Source organism: Neofelis nebulosa, chromosome 10 (assembly GCF_028018385.1).
Source record: "Neofelis nebulosa isolate mNeoNeb1 chromosome 10, mNeoNeb1.pri, whole genome shotgun sequence".
NCBI classification, from domain to species: Eukaryota; Metazoa; Chordata; class Mammalia; order Carnivora; family Felidae; genus Neofelis; species Neofelis nebulosa.
This window is the reverse complement of record NC_080791.1, coordinates 85,889,715-85,907,648: the sequence shown is the minus strand read 5'-3', so window position 1 is coordinate 85,907,648 and position 17,934 is coordinate 85,889,715. Positions and strand designations below refer to the sequence as shown.

At 34.0% G+C, this 17,934-nt stretch overlaps 1 protein-coding gene across 5 annotated transcripts in view; it reads right to left on the bottom strand.

Annotated features, from left to right (window-relative positions):
* ELP4 (elongator acetyltransferase complex subunit 4) overlaps positions 1-17,934 on the bottom strand; it is a 249,516-nt gene that overhangs the window by 191,091 nt on the left and 40,491 nt on the right. The window lies entirely within an intron of this gene.

Below are 17,934 nucleotides of genomic sequence, written 5' to 3'. Positions count from 1 at the left end.
ATTTATTCTTAGAATAATGTCAACTAATCAGCTGGAAAACACATTAACCATTATATATTTTAGTTATCTACTAAAAGACCTCCAAATAGATCTACACTTTAATTTATGCTAGTATTAGATGAGTTATATCATTTAACTCTGAATCCATCATTCCTAGCAAAGCATTAGCATCTTACAAAATATAAAGTAACTTCTAATGGAAATAAATATTTGTGAGCCATATGGTATAATACAGTATAGTGGCTATGAGTTTGAATTTTACAACTAAATTGTTTAATTTTTTTTTTTTAATTTTTTTTTTTTCAATGTTTTTTATTTATTTTTTGGGACAGAGAGAGACAGAGCATGAACGGGGGAGGGGCAGAGAGAGGGAGACACAGAATGGGAAACAGGCTCCAGGCTCCGAGCCATCAGCCCAGAGCCTGACGCGGGGCTCGAACTCACGGACCGCGAGATCGTGACCTGGCTGAAGTCGGACGCTTAACCGACTGCGCCACCCAGGCGCCCCGCAACTAAATTGTTTAGGTCCAAGTTTTGACTTTACACACCAGTAGCTATGTCTGTGGTTACCTTGACCACCTATTGGACCTCTCTATATCTCTATTCATCATCTGAAATATAGAAATAACAGTATTCATTTTATTGGATTTTAGTAATGAATAAATGAGTAAAGAATGTGAAATGTAAGAAATGGTGCCTGCTGCATGTTAAGCACTTAATAAAATATCTGATTATGAGAATTCAGTCAAATAATTTCTTTAAGCGCTACTCAGAGCCACATATTTTGTGTTGGCAATAGTAGGCAATATATTGATGGTTGAACATTATATTGTACACCCAAAACTAATATAACACTGTATGTTAATTATCCTTGAATTAAAAAAAAAGAAAAAAGGAAATATCTAGTGCAGAATGCAGAAAGGAGGAACCTAATAGTGTTCCTGAGTTGAAGTGACTATGCTAGGAATTCAAGGAGGCCGCGTGGCAAGCTACAGGGGAAGAGTGGAGCACAGAGAGAGAGCTCCAGTGATCTGTGGAGGCAACTCTTGAGTACTGATCAGTACATAGACATAAGGAAACTACCCAAATCTGGTGAAAGAACCACTCAAAAGGAGCAAGCTGAACGATTTCTGCAGCTTACATAGAACCAGAAAAAGTCCATAGTCTCACCGACCAGAGCGGAGAAACCTTATAATTCATAAGGCTTTAAGTAGAGAAGCAAAATTAGCTTTAGAACAAAAGCTGCTCTGATCCCACCTGACAAAGCTCAAAAGCAAGCCTCAAAGTGATCAAAGTGTTTCCAAGTAACTTTACTGAATCCCAGAAATTAACTCAAGAATGTCAGCAGGAATGTAAAATATCCAGCACTGCACATGTTAAAATTCATACTATCTGGAGCCAATAAAAAAAATGAATGAAAAGAACAGGAAAATAGGACCCATAATAAGGAGATGCAGCAGTGATACAAATATAATTAGACTAAGACAAAAAACAATTATGGTTATAGTCCATGTGTTCAATAAAGATTGAGCATATAGAGATATGAAAGACATATTATTAAAAGACCCAAATGAACCTCTAGAAATGAAAACTTCAAGATCTGAGATTTTTAAAACCCACTGGATGGCGGGAGCAGATTAGACATTTCAGGAAAAAAGATTAATGAACTTCAAGACATATCAAGAGAAATTATAAAAGAAAAATAGTTATGACAAAGGTATCAAACTAAAAAATTAAAAAGCCAACCTCCCTCATAATAATCATTACGTAAACCACATTCCTAGCATAAACTTATATACATACATGGATATATTAGACAAAATACTTCCAAAAAAATAGCATGTAATAAAATACTATTAATAGTGGAAAATGAACATTTTACTTTAATTTATACAATAACACAAAAACAAAGCAAAATTGAAAGAATGATTCTCATCAATGATTCTTTACTTTGAGTGAGATTATTTCCTGACACATTCTCTTCTAGGATTAGAAGTGTGATACAAAGCACATTAAGATGTTGGAGTCCCTATGCTCCTTTCTATGTGTTTCAGTTTTCAATGAAATCAGTTCCTCTTTTCTTCTTTCCTATAAAGAATGAGGAAATTAGCGTGTAGCACTTTTTCCCTATTATTTTTATAATGTCAAGGTTTATAGATTTATATTCTTGTCTGCAACCAGATACACAGTTGTTTAGTTTAGGTTTTTGTTGAAATGGATTCACCATGGTTCCTTTTACCACAGTTCTGTCATTCTTGGGTTTTTAAAAATGATACCTGTGTTCATTTAGCAGTTCCAGGAAGATACAAGGGATGAAGCAGTGAGCAAAATAAACAAAGGAAGGACAGTGATATGGATTTTAAGACAAAAGAGGGAAGGAATACAGAGTAATGGGAGGAGATGCCACTTTACATAGAGTAGTCAATGAAGTTCTCAGTGATGAAGTAAATACATGGATTATATTTTCAAATTTTTTTTTATCCAACCAACGCTTTGGGTGTGTGTGTGTGTGTGTGTGTGTGTGTGTGTGTGTGTGTAAATAACTATATATATCTATATCTATATGTGTATTTAGATATATGTATAGATATAGATATAGATATATAGTATTATATAGTATATATAGTATATATCTATATGTACATATAGATATATATAGTTATAAGCTTAGTTATTAGCTAATAACTAAGTTGATTTATTATTAGCTTAGCTTAACACTAGGTAGGTGTTGCTATTGCCACTGTATTATCTTCGGACAAGGAATGATGCTGTGATATTGAAGGCTTCCACTCTTGTAGGTGATTTGCTTCTTTCTGACTGAAAGCCTGAATAATTCCTCCTTTATCCTTGCAGTTTAATAACTTCAATGGGCTATATCTATGTCTATTGCTTTGTGTTATTTCTCCTCTGTAATATTGGAGGCCCCTTTAAGCTGAAGATTGTAATTTCAGGTAAAATTTTTTGTGTCTCACATTTAACATTATTTTTCTCTTCTACACGGAACTAGAATATATTCTTATTGATATAAATATTAGGTATATCATTGACAGTTGTAAAATGTCACACAGTAAACAATTTAAATGTTAGATAATTAAATTTTCCCATTTTCTAGACCAGCTGTGACTTATAGAAATTTCTGTGATGTTGGAAATGTTCTATATCAGCACTATGCAATATGGTAGCTACAAGCTACTTCAATTTAATTTTATTAGATAACATATATTCTCACTGTTTTAATCTCATTTCTCTAACTGTGTCATGACTATTGCAAGCCTGTTCCTTACTGCTACTAATATTGGGTAATAATATTATTTAAGTCAAATTGTATTTTTAATTCTGCCATTATCCTTTTTATCCACTTCTCATGTTTTTTTCCCCCACTTCATTTCTGTGATATTTTATTGAACTCATGTTCTTTTTGTTGTTGTTTTGAACTCATGTTCTTATTAAGCTCTTATATAAATCTTTTATGGAAGAATTTCCTTCTCTTCTTGGATTATGTTTCTTTCAGACTTTTTTTCCTCTAGCTAAAGTTTGAAGGCAGAGTATTGTGCTACGCACCTCATTTTTCTCTATCTTTATGTGATGAGAGCTTAGACAAAATTAAACATCATCTTCTTTGGAAGACCTAGGCTCTTCATTTTCTTATGAGATTTCATAAAATGGCAACTTCCTGTGTTCACATTAGTTGGTTCAGTATTTTATTCTCATTTAGGGGATGATATACTATTAAGGTTTGGATTATATACTGAATTCAGTGTTGCTTTCTGGAAAAATTACTTTAGTTTAAGACCATCAGCCCAAATTACCTTTTTAAGGTAATATTTCTTTGGTTTCTGGGTGTGAGGGTGAAGTTAGGAAGAGCACTGAATGGTGACTTTTGTTTGGCAATGGACTTTATAAATTTATGGCATTGGGTTGGACTGTGACTCTTGTTATGTTCAGTATAACTGATTTTTTGGAGTATTTTAAATTACTTTTTGTTTGGTAATATAGGAGAATCTATGATATAAATTTAGTATCCTGACATCTTAACCATAAAACCCATATTCAATAATTCTAAAGTAACCTTTGGGAAAACTTCAAACAGAGATAAAGTAGGGATATAAATATCCATAACCTTGCTTTAAGAGAACTAATTGAAAATTCTGTTTAGAACATTTCAAACATATAAAAACTGTCTTCTTACCATATGGGTTGATGGGCATCCTTTTACACCTAGATTAAGTTTATAAATTATAAATTATTTTAAAGTAAATTATTTTAAATGATTGGTTCTCAATTATTTTCCTGGCTTTATCCATTCTCAAAGATAATTTAATTCCATCTACATTTTTTATTGTCTTGTGGGGAAAAGATAAAATCTGTAATGTTAAAAAAAAAAGTTTGGGGGCACCAGGATAGCTCAATTGATTAAGTGTTGAATTCTTTTTTTTTTTTTTTAATGTTTATTTAGTTTTGAGAGAGACAGAGTGTGAGCAGGGAAGGGGCAGAGAGAAAGGGAGACAGAATCCGGAGCAGGCTCCAGGCTCCGAGCTGTCAGCACAGAGCCGGACGCAGGGCTCGAACGCACAAACTGTGAGATCATGACCTGAGCTGAAGTCAGACCCCCAACCAACTGAGCCACCCAGGTGCCCCAAGCATCCAATTCTTGATTTCAGCTCAGGTCATGTTCTGAAGGTTTGTGAGATGCAGCCCCACTCTGGGCTCCCTGCTGACAGCACAGAGCCTGCTAAGGATTCTCCCTCTCCTTTCCTTCTGCCCCTCCATGAGCCATGTGTATGTGCACTGTTTTCTTTCTCAAAATAAATAAACATTAAAAAACAAAGTTTGAAGATTCTGATATTCTTAACCCTTACTCCTGCTCCACAATCCTATCCTCAGGGTAAAGAACCACTATTTTTATTACTGAAATGAGGAATAAAGCAAAATTTAAATAAGATATTATAAAAATTTAAATTTAATGAATTTATGTCTACCTTATAAAATCTATTTATTTTAGACATGTATAATTATCTAAAATTTGTTTTTCCTCAATTGTCTTTTTCTGTGTTAAAAAAATACTAGATATCAGTCAAAACATCTAAATTAGTTTTGTTAATCAGATACTAAGACATAGAATTATTTACAAAACCACTGGTCTACAATTATGTTATTAAATATACTTGCCCCATCCACATGTGGCTAATTTTTTACTAATTAAAGTTAAACAAAATGATAAATTCAGTGCCTCAACTGCCATATTTCAAATGCTTAATAGACACATACGTCTAATAGCTACTCTATTGGGTGGTGCAGGTAGAGAACATTTCTGACATCACAGAAAATTTTATTGGCTAGTGCAGGTCTAGAAAGTGGAAAAAATTATTTATTTATTCATCTAACAATTCAAATTATTTACTGTGAGGTTTTGTAACTGTCAGTTGCACACTTCACACTTATATCAACTAGGATTTTAAAGAACCATCATAACTTAATTTTTTGAAATTAAAACCAGGTGGGAGCCTGGGTGGCTCAGTTGGTTGAGTGTCTGACTTTGGCTCAGGTCATGATTTCACAGTTTGTGAGTTCGAGCCCCACGTTAGGATCTGTGCTGACAGTTCAGAGCCTGGAGTCTGCTTCAGATTCTGTGTCTCCGGCTTTCTCTACCCCTCTCCTGCTCACACTGTCTCTCACTGTCTCTCGAAAATGAATAAATGTTAAACAAAAATTTTTTTTAATTAAAACCAGGAGATTGTTTTATTTTCCAGTAATAGGCCTCCTTGTCCTTCCTGCACTCTCCCTTATCTTATGTCACTTACAAAAAATTTTAACAGTATTTTTCCACTATATTTTTACCACAGGGGATAGGTTAAATAGGTGATGGGGTTTAAGGAGTGCACTTGTGATGAGCACTGGGTGATGTATGGAATTGTTGAATCGCTCTATCATACAACTGAAACTAATATAACACTATATGTTTACTAACTGGAATTAAAATAAAATCTTTAAAAAAAGAAATATCTCTTCACCATGAAAAAAAAAAGTACCCAATTATCATTCTAAAAATCAGTATTTATTGGACAGCAATTGATTTTAAAAGTGGTAAATGTTCAACAAAGAAAATTATAAAATACTGAAACATATTAAAAAAGTGAACAATCACCTACTAACCTACCATCCAGGAATAATAACTCTGAACATATTTGAGTATTTCCCTCCAATCTTTTTTTTACATATATATATATGTATATATATAACAAAATGTATATTGCCTGTTATACATATGATAATGTATATTATTTGGATTCTACATTTTAATATGGTATTGTGACCATTCCCACATTTCAAAAATAAGATTTTCAATGACTATATATTATATGGCTTCATTAAAATTCTGTTTATCATTTCCCCACTGTTGGATCTTTAGGTTGTTTGCAGTCTGAGAATGCTACGATAAACGTTGTTTGTAACTTTAACTTTTAGCGTCTCAAATTATTATTTTTTCTATGGGATATATAAAACACATAGAAAATAATAAAGAATAATATAATAAACATAAACACCACAGTTTCTACTACTTGCCCTTAACAAATCTTAACAACTGTCATACTTGTAGAAGAGACAAGTAATTTCAGGAAGTAAGGAGAAATACTTTTGTGTCAAAGCAAAAGCACTGCTTGAAAATCTTTAAAAGAAAAAGTAAGACCCCTCAGATCCCCTATTTTCTACTAAAAGCCAGGATACTACTCCTCCCCCCACTGTGTAAGAGAAATGGAGAGGTCAAATCAGACAAACTTTGGCAGTAGGAACACAATAGAGGGCACAGGTGAGACATCATTTTGAAGACAGGGTAACTTATTGAAAGTCTTCATACAGAAGGGTGAGATAACCCGCATCCCCAATACATGTACACAGTTGGCTCCCACTGCTAGGCTCTTACAAGGCCAGAAGTCATCCTTAAGCAGAATAGGTAAGAGATCAGGAGATTAGAGGAATCCTCCCTGGAGAAACTGACAAAATTAAGGGAAAAGGTCTTTAGAGAGATACCACTAGCTAAATTTACAGTAAACCTATCACACCACAAGTTATGTGCCCAAATACACAGTACTTCCAACTAGCCTTCCAGTCCCTCACTCTTTAATATTAAAAGACAACCAAGAATTACCAGATATTTGAATAAAGCATCTAATATGGAATTGAAACACTAAGCCAAATAGAAACAATGGCAGAAACAGAAAAAAACCTCAAAAGGAACGAAAAGTAATATCTATTATATGAGATGGTATGTAAAAAATAAAACACTTCAGTAAAAGGAAACAGTCAGAAAAACCTGAGCTTCTAGAAATTAAAAGTATAATAGGAGATTAAAAAAAAAAAAAAAAGGACCAGAAGTTCAAGAATATCAAGTTGATCAAATCTTTAAGAATAAAGGAACAATGATGATAATTATGACAGTAATGATAATTTTAAAAAACCACAACAAAACATAGCAGCTAACATGTGTTAAAGTGCTTTCCAACTGCCAGGTACTATTCTAAGCACTTTATACAATTAACATATTTAATCCTTAAACAATCTTAAGAAGTATGCACTATTATTAAGACCATTTTATAGATGAAGACACTGGAGCATAAAATTTAAATAACTTGTTGAAGGTCACAAAGACAGTAAATGGCAGAGCAAGGATTCGTAATGGACAGTCTTATTCTATCACTCAGTCTCTTAACAATTATGCAATACTACCTCTTAAAAAGATAAAAAGTAAGAGATAAAAGAAAATATTTAGAGAATTAGTCCAGGAGGTTGACACCATAAAAGGATATTTTAGAGAAACAGAGACAACAGAGGAAAATATCCAAGAAATAATCTAAGAGAAATTTCCAGAAATGAAAAGTGGGAGATTACAGATTTAAAATCCTGAGTACTAAAACTATGAATGAAAATAGACATACACCAAAGCATATAATTCTGATATTTCAGAACAAGAGGGAAAAAAAGAAAGTATCTGAAAAAGCTTCTAGGCTTTGGACTTTTCAGAGGGAAAGTTATTTTCAGCCTACTATCCTATATTTAACCAAAGTAATGTTAAATTTAAGGGTGAAATTAAGACAAGTTCAGACATTCAAAGTTTAAAAATCTCTACCACCTCACACACCTCTATCTCCATTCACTTTCAACTTATTAGAGGACCTACTCTACCAGCAACAAAGTCAGAGCAACTCTTAGGATGATGAAGGAAAGTGCCAGAAAACACCTGTGTAGGACTGCCTAGAGAGCAAGCAGTCCATCTGGAGTACAAGGACGGAGGACTCTTGGGAGATGACACTTGAACAAATTAAAAGTCACCTATAAGCTGGGAAGAGTCCTCCCCAGGAACTAAATTGGCCCAGCCTACAGAGCTGTAAGAAAACAAATTTCCACAGTTTAAACAATCTTAGTCTATGGTGTTCTGTTATGGTAGCCCAAACTTTACTAAGATAGATTTTGGTACCAAAATAAAGGAGGTACTATAGTAACAAATACCTAAAAATGTTGAAGTGGCTTTGAAATTGGGTATTGGGTAAAGGCTGAAAGAATTTTGAGATGCATGTTAAGGGAGATTCCAGTAAGTCTCTGACGGAATTAAGGAACATATTACTGCAAACTGCAAAACAGGCACTTCTTGTTATATAGCAGCAAAAAATTTGGCTGAGCTGTGTTCTAGTTTTCTGTCAAGGCAGGACTTTGAGCAATAAAATTGAGTATTTAGCAGATAAGGTTTCTAAACAAAGTTTTGAAAGCATCATTTGGTTCCTTCTGACTGCTTCTAGTAAAATGCAAAATGAGAGAAATGAATTAAGCAAGGAATTGTTAAGCCAAAAGAACCAGAACTCGAAGATTTGGAAAATTCTTCACCTAGTCACATTGCAAAGAAATGAAAAAGCTTGTTCTAAAGAGAACACTAAATGTATGGCTGATAAAGAGATCGTGGGTGTGACTCATGGACTTAACCAGTCATCTCAGCAGAAGCCAGGAATACAGATATTATACCAGCATAGACACTGCCAGTTTGAACTAGAGACAAAGAAGAATGGAATTAAGGAAGGCAGTTGGACTTGGATTTTACAGTCTTGACCATGGTGCAATTTGGTTTCAAACACAAGCTATCCTGGGGGGGGAGAAAGAACCCAAAGGTGATTCAGAGATGATCAAGGCTGCCACTTCTACTACAGGCCCAGAGACACAAGCCTGGGAGACATGGCTGCCTCCAGCTGGGTTTCAAAAGGCAAGACTGGAGCCCAGCAGAGCCATGGGGGTGGTGTTTCGCCCAGCTGAGTGTGATGCTGCCACTCCAGTGGGCCTACGAGGCAGAGAATGGAACCAAAGACGTTTATTCACAGGCCTTAAGATCTAATGGAATTTGCCTTGCTAAATTTTGGACTTGCTTAGAATCCATCACTCCTTCCTCCCTTCTGATTTCTCTCTTTTGGAGTGAGAATGTCTATCCTATGCCTGTTCTATATTGTATTTAGAAGCCCATAGTTTGTCTGGTTTAACAGATTCACAGGTTCATAGCCAGAGGAGAATTTTGCCTCAGAATGGACCACACCTCAAATCACATCCATACCTGATTTAGATGACAAATGAGATTTTAAACTTATAGTTGATGATGGGATAACTTTTGAGGTTATTAGGCTAGAAGGACATAAATTTGAGGGGTAGGACATAAACATTCAGTCCATAACATAGTTTCTGGCACAGAGTAAGCATTCAACAAACGTCTGACGGAGAAAGAAATGATGGCTAGCAAATCTCTATTTTCAATTATTCCCCAGTTTCTGCGTCTAAAGTTTTAACTGCATCTGGATATTCTATCTGAATTTCAACTGCATGTCAAGCTCAAAGTATACTCAATCAGGCTATCTTCTTTCATTCTTTTCTCCTTTTCTCTCAGGTCCTCCCGCTCCGTGCTTTCTCTACAATTATTTTTTCATTCATTCAAGACTAGTTAATTTCTCTTTGATCTTAACAGAATGTATTCATAGAACTCACAGTTAACTCTTCAAATTGCTCACAAAGAAGATATGACTACCCTTTGAACTTTTTTCAAATTATTTACAAAATGGGCATTGTGTGCTGACTTGGAAGTCCTGAGATTTCTACCTCCAAGCTTTAGTACTGCTGTATCCTTTGCTTAAAAAGTAGTAACTTGTACATTTGGATATCCAATAAAATTTACTTGATAGAAACGAAAGTATAATTTATCTTACCAGTGGTTACAAACTGTTTAAAAACAAAAACTTCATTAAAATGACATAAAATGAACAAAAGAAATTCAGTTCATAACAATATAGAGAGATGATGTGAACAAACCATAGATTATTGAATTTGAAGATAGCAACAGAAACTATCAAAAACAAAGGACTGAGGGAAAAAATAACTGGGGAAGAAAAAGAACAATTCTAGTCAACTTTTTCAGGTAAAATAACAAGTTTAATTTAGAATTAATATGGAAGCGCAAAAGCTGTAAAATAGACAAAACAATTTTGCAAAAGAAGAAAGTTGGAGGACTTAAACATGCCTGATTTGAAGACATTATAAAAACAGAATGATGAAGTCCATATAAGACATACACATGGGTCAATGGAACAGAAAATAACGTTGAGAGGGAGACACGCATATTTATTTAATTGATTTTCTACGTAAGCGCCAAGGTAATTCAACAGAGAAAGGATGACAACAAATTCTTAGGAAACAAGAAAGGAGAAAACCTTAGTGACTCGAGAGTATACTAGGAATCAACAAACTATGGCCTGTGGGCCAAATACAATCAGCTACCTGTTTTTGTAAATAAATTTCAATGGAATTTGCTAAAGAATTATCTACAGCTGCTTTATTGCTACAATAGCAGAATCAAGTAGTTACAATACAGATAATTTGGCCTGCAAAGCCAAAAATATTTACTATCTAGCCCTTTAAAAAAAAAGTTTGCAAATATTTCTTAAATAGGACAAAAATATAGCATGAAATATAAAATAAAAAACTGAGGCATCAGACTTGATAAAAGTAATAAATAATGCTTTTCAAAAGACACTGCTAAGAAAACAAAGAGTCAAGCCACAGATTGGGAAAAAATATTTGCCACACACATAACTGATAAAGGACTTGTATCCAGAAAAAATATTTGCCACACACGTAACTGATAAAGGACTCGTATCCAGAATATAAATCAATGATGAAATATAATTAAATAGGACAAGAACCGAACAGACACTTCATTAAAAGATACATGGATGGCAAACAAACACATGAAAAGATGCTCAACACCATTAGTGATCAGCAAAAAGCAAATTAAAAGCACAATGAAATATCACTATGTGCAGACTAGAATTGTTCAAATAAAATTTAAAAAGTGATAACACCAAATGTTAAAAAGGAAAGAGGCAATTAGAAATCTTATACATTTCTGGTAGGAATGCAAAATTGCACAGCTGTTTTAGAAAAGAGTTTGGAAATTTCTTTAAGAATTGAACATTCACTTTCAATATGACCCAGCAATTCATCTCCTGGGTATTTACCCAAGAGAAATAACAACATATGTCCATATAGAGATGTATACGTGGATATTCATAGCAACCTCATTTAATAGTCAAAAAGTGAAAACCACTCAAATGTCCATCGTGATACTAGTGAATGACTAATAAAAGCAGTGAAAGGGGGGCGCCTGGGTGGCGCAGTCGGTTAAGCGTCCGACTTCAGCCAGGTCACGATCTCGCGGTCCGTGAGTTCGAGCCCCGCGTCAGGCTCTGGGCTGATGGCTCAGAGCCTGGAGCCTGTTTCCGATTCTGTGTCTCCCTCTCTCTCTGCCCCTACCCCGTTCATGCTCTGTCTCTCTCTGTCCCAAAAATAAATAAAAAACGTTGGAAAAAAAAATTAAAAAAAAAATAAAAGCAGTGAAAGGAATCAACTCTATTGATAGACATAGAAACATGGTTAATCTGAAAAACATTATGTTAAGTGAAAGAAGCCAGATACAAAATATTATATACCACATGATTCCATACATATGAAATTCTAGAAAAGGCAAACCATAGAGATGGTAAACAGATTAGAGGCTACCAGGGGCCAAATGGTAGGAAGAGGAGAGTGGTACGAATAGGCACATTTCTGAGGGAATGGAATGTTCTGTGTATGACTGTGGTGGTTACGCCATGTATACATTTATCCTATTTACTCAAATTGTACATAAAACTGGTATATTTTATTACATATGTAGTAGTTTTTGTTTGGAAGAATTCACACCAATCCCCTAACAGTAGTTAACTGCTTTGAGAGAGAGAGAAGGGGTTTAAATGAAATTTGGGGCATATGAGTTGAGCTTTATTTGTGATGTAACTTGTAGAAAAGAGAATATATACTAGTTGTGAATTACTTACATAATCAAAATTTAATTGAAAAATATTAAAGTTTTTAAACAGTTATGGAGATGACATAGTTTTACAAATTGGAAAAATGTATGAAGAATTAAACTAGTTGAATGGAAAAAAGACCCATTAAAAATATTGTTATGCCCTTTCACAACTTGGGGGTTAAAAGTAAAAGCCTGCAAGCTTTAAAATGGGGGAAAACATATTACTTATAAATGAAAAAGAAATAGATGGGGGGCTGCCTAGGTGGCTTAGTTGGTTAAGTGTCCGACTTCAGCTCAGGTCATGATCTCACAGTTCATGGGTTCGAGCCCTGCATCGGGCTCTGTGCTGACAGCTCAGAGCCTGGAACCTTTTTCAGATTCTGTGTCTCCCTCTCTCTGTCCCTCCCATGCTCACGCTCTGTCTCTGTCTCAAAAATAAATAAACATTAAAAAAAAGAAAAAGGAAAAGAAAAAGAAATAGATGGGTAGCAGATACCTCAACAACCCTGGATTTCAGAAGACAACGGGAACAAGGTCTTCAAAGTATGAGGAAAACTGATGTTGAACCTATAATTCTTCAAGAGGAAAATCGTCTATTAAGTGTAAGTACAAACTATACTCATTTTTTAAAAAGCATATAATATTCAAAGCTTACCTACCACAAACCTTTTCTAAAAAAAGTATTTGAAGATATAACTTAGCCATTAAAAAAAGAATCCAATAAAGAGGTAGAAATTATAAAAATAAAAAAATTAGTAATATGTTAATAATAAAATGAAGACATATATATCTTCTATCAACCGGAAAATAAAAGGTTTATTTTATTTTACACATCTGTGAGAATGATTGTCATCAAAAACACAAGAGATAAAAGTTGGTAAGGATGTAGAGAAAAAGGAACCACTGTGCATTGCTGGTGGAAATGTAAATTGGTACAGTCACTATGGAAAACAGAGATTCTTCAAAATGTTAAAAAGGAACTACTTGGGTGCCTGGGTGACTCTGCTGGCTAAGCATCTGGCTCTTGATTTAGGCTCAGGTCATGATCTCACAGTTGTGAGATCAAGGCCTACGTCGGGCTCCACACTGAGCATGGAGCAATTTCCCCCCAGTTTTATTGCAATAGAACCGACATATAACATTGAATTAGTTTCATGTGTACAAAATAATGATTTCATGTATGTATATAATATAAAATGATGACTATAAGTTTAGTTAACATCCATCACCTCACTTACTATGTTTTCTTTTTTCCTTGTGATGAGAATTTTAAAATCTCTCTTGGCAACTTTCCAATATACATTACAGTATTGTTAACTCTAGTCACCACGCTATACATTACATCCCCATGATTTACTTATTGTATAATTGAAAATTTGTACCTTTTGTCCAAAGTCACCCATTTCCCCCACCCTCACCTCTTGCAACCACCAATCTGTTCTCTATTTTTAGGAGTTTGGTTTCTTAGATTCCACATATAGCTAAGATCATGCATGATTTGTCTCTCTGACTTATTTCACTTAGCATAATGCTCACAAGATTTATCTATATTGTCACAAATGGCAGAATTTCCTTCTTTTTTTTAATTGCCAAATAGTATTCTATTATTGTTTAAATTTTTGGCTACCATCTGTGTTATTTTTTTGTAATAAAGTATATCTCTCAAAATTTTAAATTCAAATGTGTATACATATGTATTCAATCCCAGATGCAGTGGAAGAGTTCTTGAGGAAAAAAATGTATTTTATAAATAAAGGCAAATTTCCTTAATTTTCTTGCAGTATAATAAGGTATACTTTTTAATGGATAAAAGCACTTCCTGAGAAGAACTTGATTACTGGATTATTTCCCCTTATTTTATTGTTAGTATTTCACAAAAATTAGAAAAAATTTCAAACTCCATAAAAACATCTACCAAAGGTCCAGTTCCTGATTTATCAGCTTTAGTATCTTTTAACCACATAGAGAGAATGTTCTTTTTTTCCTTAACATTATTTCTCCTCCTGGTAGAATATTTCCCAAATGAGCAAGGTAACACTTGTGAATGCATGATACTTCTGAGTGAAATACATGGTAAGAAATACATTTTAAGAAGCATAGGTTAAGTTCCAACTTCATAGGGACACAGAAGTATTCCCGAGAAAACATCAACACATTGAAAATGGAGATTGGGGCACCTGAGTGGCTCAGTGGATTAAGTATCCAACTTCCTCTCAGGTCATGATCTTGTAGTTCATGGGTTTGGGCCTGGCATCGGGCTCTGTGCTGACAGTGAGGAACCTGAAGCCTGCTTCAGATTCTGTGTCTCTCTCCCTCTCTCTCTTTCAAAAATAAATAAACATTATTTTTTTTTTAAAGTGGGGATTATTTTTAAATTGGTGGCACTAGGCTAAACAAGGACAATTAAGATTTGTGACAGTTCTGATAAGTGGGTAATTCCAATACATCAAAGCTCAGGTTTAAAATTGAAGCATACATTTACTGCATTTCGTTGATTCTTGGTTTTTTTCATATGTCATTATTTATGAAATTGGGGTACATTTTACAATTGATATTATAAACAGAAAGTCATCATTGTCTGTGTATGTATGAACTTGGTTGTTATTCTTAGTGTGTAAGTGGACAAATGTAATTTTTTGATGTTTCAGCCAAGAATCCATATATAACTCAATTAAAAAAGAATATGAATCCTGGTTTTACAGAAAACCTCCTTTGATACTTTTTGGGAAAGTCATCTGATGGATGGCATTGTTTTAGAATAAAATGTGGGAAAAAAAGAGGAGCATTTAATAAGAAATGCTGTATCACCAGTGTTCTTGATGACACAGAAAACAGTATCATGTGAAAAACTGGTAATGGCCAATGACTATAAAGAAGAAAGTAATTCATTATAGTAATATGAATGTGAAGTTTTATGAGTAAGTTACATTTTGCTTATCTTTTTTAGGTACAAGTGTGATATGATTTTTTAAAAAGTCTAAGAAAACTTGAAAATAATTAAATAGAAACCCTAAGTTAAAAGAACACATTCTGTTTTAGTTTATTTGGCAGTGTTTTTGTCTCAGTGGTACATAAAAGTGATGCATCTTGTGGTCAGTGGCATCTCAGATTTGATAAAATATGGTTATTTCTTTAGTAAGTGGGCCAAAATTCCTTTAGCATCTCCATTTTTTTGAAAAAAAATTTAATGTTTATTTTTGAGAGAGAGAGATTGAGAGAGAGACAGAGAGAGCATGCAAGTGGGGGAGGGGCAGAGAGAGAGGAGACACAGAATCTGAAGCAGACTGCAGGCTGTCAGCATAGAGCCCCATGCAGGGCTCGAAGTCACGAACTGTGAGATCATGACCTGAGCTGAAGTCAGACACTTAACTGACTGAGCCACCCAGGTGCCTAGCATCTCCATTTTTAAGCCTTCCAACAATACATAAAAAACTTTTAACACAACATGGTGTGAAAAAGTCATGCTAGTAATTTACCTAGCTAGACCTATGTGAACACTTGGTAACTCTTCAGTATTTGCATCATTCTTTTAGCCAGAAATCTGAACAAAAATAGCAGAAAATAAAAAAACTGGTCAACGCAAATTAAGAGTTGTGCGGTTTTTACGTGTGGTGAACTCAAGAACTCAAGTCTAAGGTAATAGTGTTAGATCATCCTATATAATCCTCTGACAAAAAAATCCATTATATAAAAATTTGGTCTTACTGGTTTCAATACTGATATTCAGAATTCAAATGAAAACTGAATTATTTAAACATATACCAAAACCGATATTTGGGGGAAAAAAAGGATTTCTTTTAAGTAAGCTCTACACCCAATGTGGGCCTTGAACTCATGACCCTAAGATTAAGAGTCATATGCTCCACAGACTGAGCCAGCCAGGTGCCCCGATTATTCAGATGTTTTTTAATCTTCCAATATTCTGAAATTTGTTCTGTAAGAGTTTGTATTTAGTATGTTGTTACATTTGTAAGCCCTAAATTTTTTTTTTGAAGTATGCCATCACCTAACCTGCTCATGGTGATTCCTTGACCCTATCAGAGATGATGACTGCTATAATCTACACTATTTGTTGCAGTGTCTATATCTAATCAAACAAAAAGTTTATTTAATGTTTTGATAAAATCTGTCTTACAAGAGAATGCTAAGAATAAGCTCTTAAATATTCAATGATTACAGCTGTAATCAAAGATCAAGATTCTCCCCTATGCTTTTGAATCACCAGTCTTTGATTTCTCACTCAGAGCACCAACAGAACACATTTCATGATTGTTATACTCTTGTTTCTTAAAAGAAAGAATATCAGATTTTTGGTTCTTTTATAGAGTACGGTGCTTACAGTGACCATACATTTGGTAGCAAGGATCAGGAATAAGTAAAAATGAAAAGCAAGCTTCGTATGGTCTACACAGAAGATAGGAATGAAAAGTATAAAATTTCTCTCTCTTAATCAGATGAATCATGTTGGAAAATTAACATGAATAAAGAAATTGGCACTACCTTTGGACAAAAACAACTCTTATTCTACTTTAACAAAAACTTATATGAAACCAAATTATTATAAACTTCCAATACCAAAATATACTCCAGTAATTAGGGGTATTTATTTTTTTTTCAGCAGAAACATTTATCCTTAGCCATAAGATGCTGTAAATATATTTCTTCCCTTTTCAATTCATGCCATTCTGTGCTTACTGGTATATTATTTTGTGGTCTTTGTTTTGGCAGATGCACAAGCAAAATCTGATTCCAACAGTTTGACCCTTCTCACTTTTTATGTTCTCTAGGGCATAATAAAACCCAAGATACAATCCCTCAGCAGTTAATGAAGCTTAACCTCCCACCCTCTTAATTACCAATGCATTACACCAACTATGGGCATCATACTCCTCTCTAAGCTATTTTACAATTCAGCAGAAGTACTACTGAGCTATTATGTAGCAACATAATCCATGCAGCATGAGAAATCCTTCTTAAAAATAAAATCTTTTGATCCTTGCAGGTTTTGGTAACTGTATAATTAATACTACTTAAGCATTATCCATGTATCAGTAAGTATATTATATTGTATCAGTAAGTATATTACTTTGTTGATTTCGGGGGAGTTGGGGAACATTTATTTTCTGAAAGTTAGAAAGAGAAACAAATTCAAAGATATTATTGACTGATTATCATCATCTGAATACAAGAGTACTCTAAATATCCAGGCTGAGTATCCATCTAGTAAAGATGAGTTCTCCACATTATCTCCGTTTCAATATTTAAAAATATGGGAGAGGTTACTTTAATTGTTAAAAGCATTCAGAAATGTAGATTGCATGGAGTAAGTCAAAGGCCTGTAGGTATATAGCTGATGTCATATGAAAAACGTTTTTAAACTCATGCACTTTAAGATTAGTATTTAGTGAATTATTTCCATCCATATTTCAAATCAAATTCAGTACAGGGAACATCTTGGTGCAATTTATATATATATATATATTTCCTGTTGTATATAAAGAGGGAACAATTACTGATATTACAAGAAGAAAAGGTGAAAAATACTTTCACATTAATATACA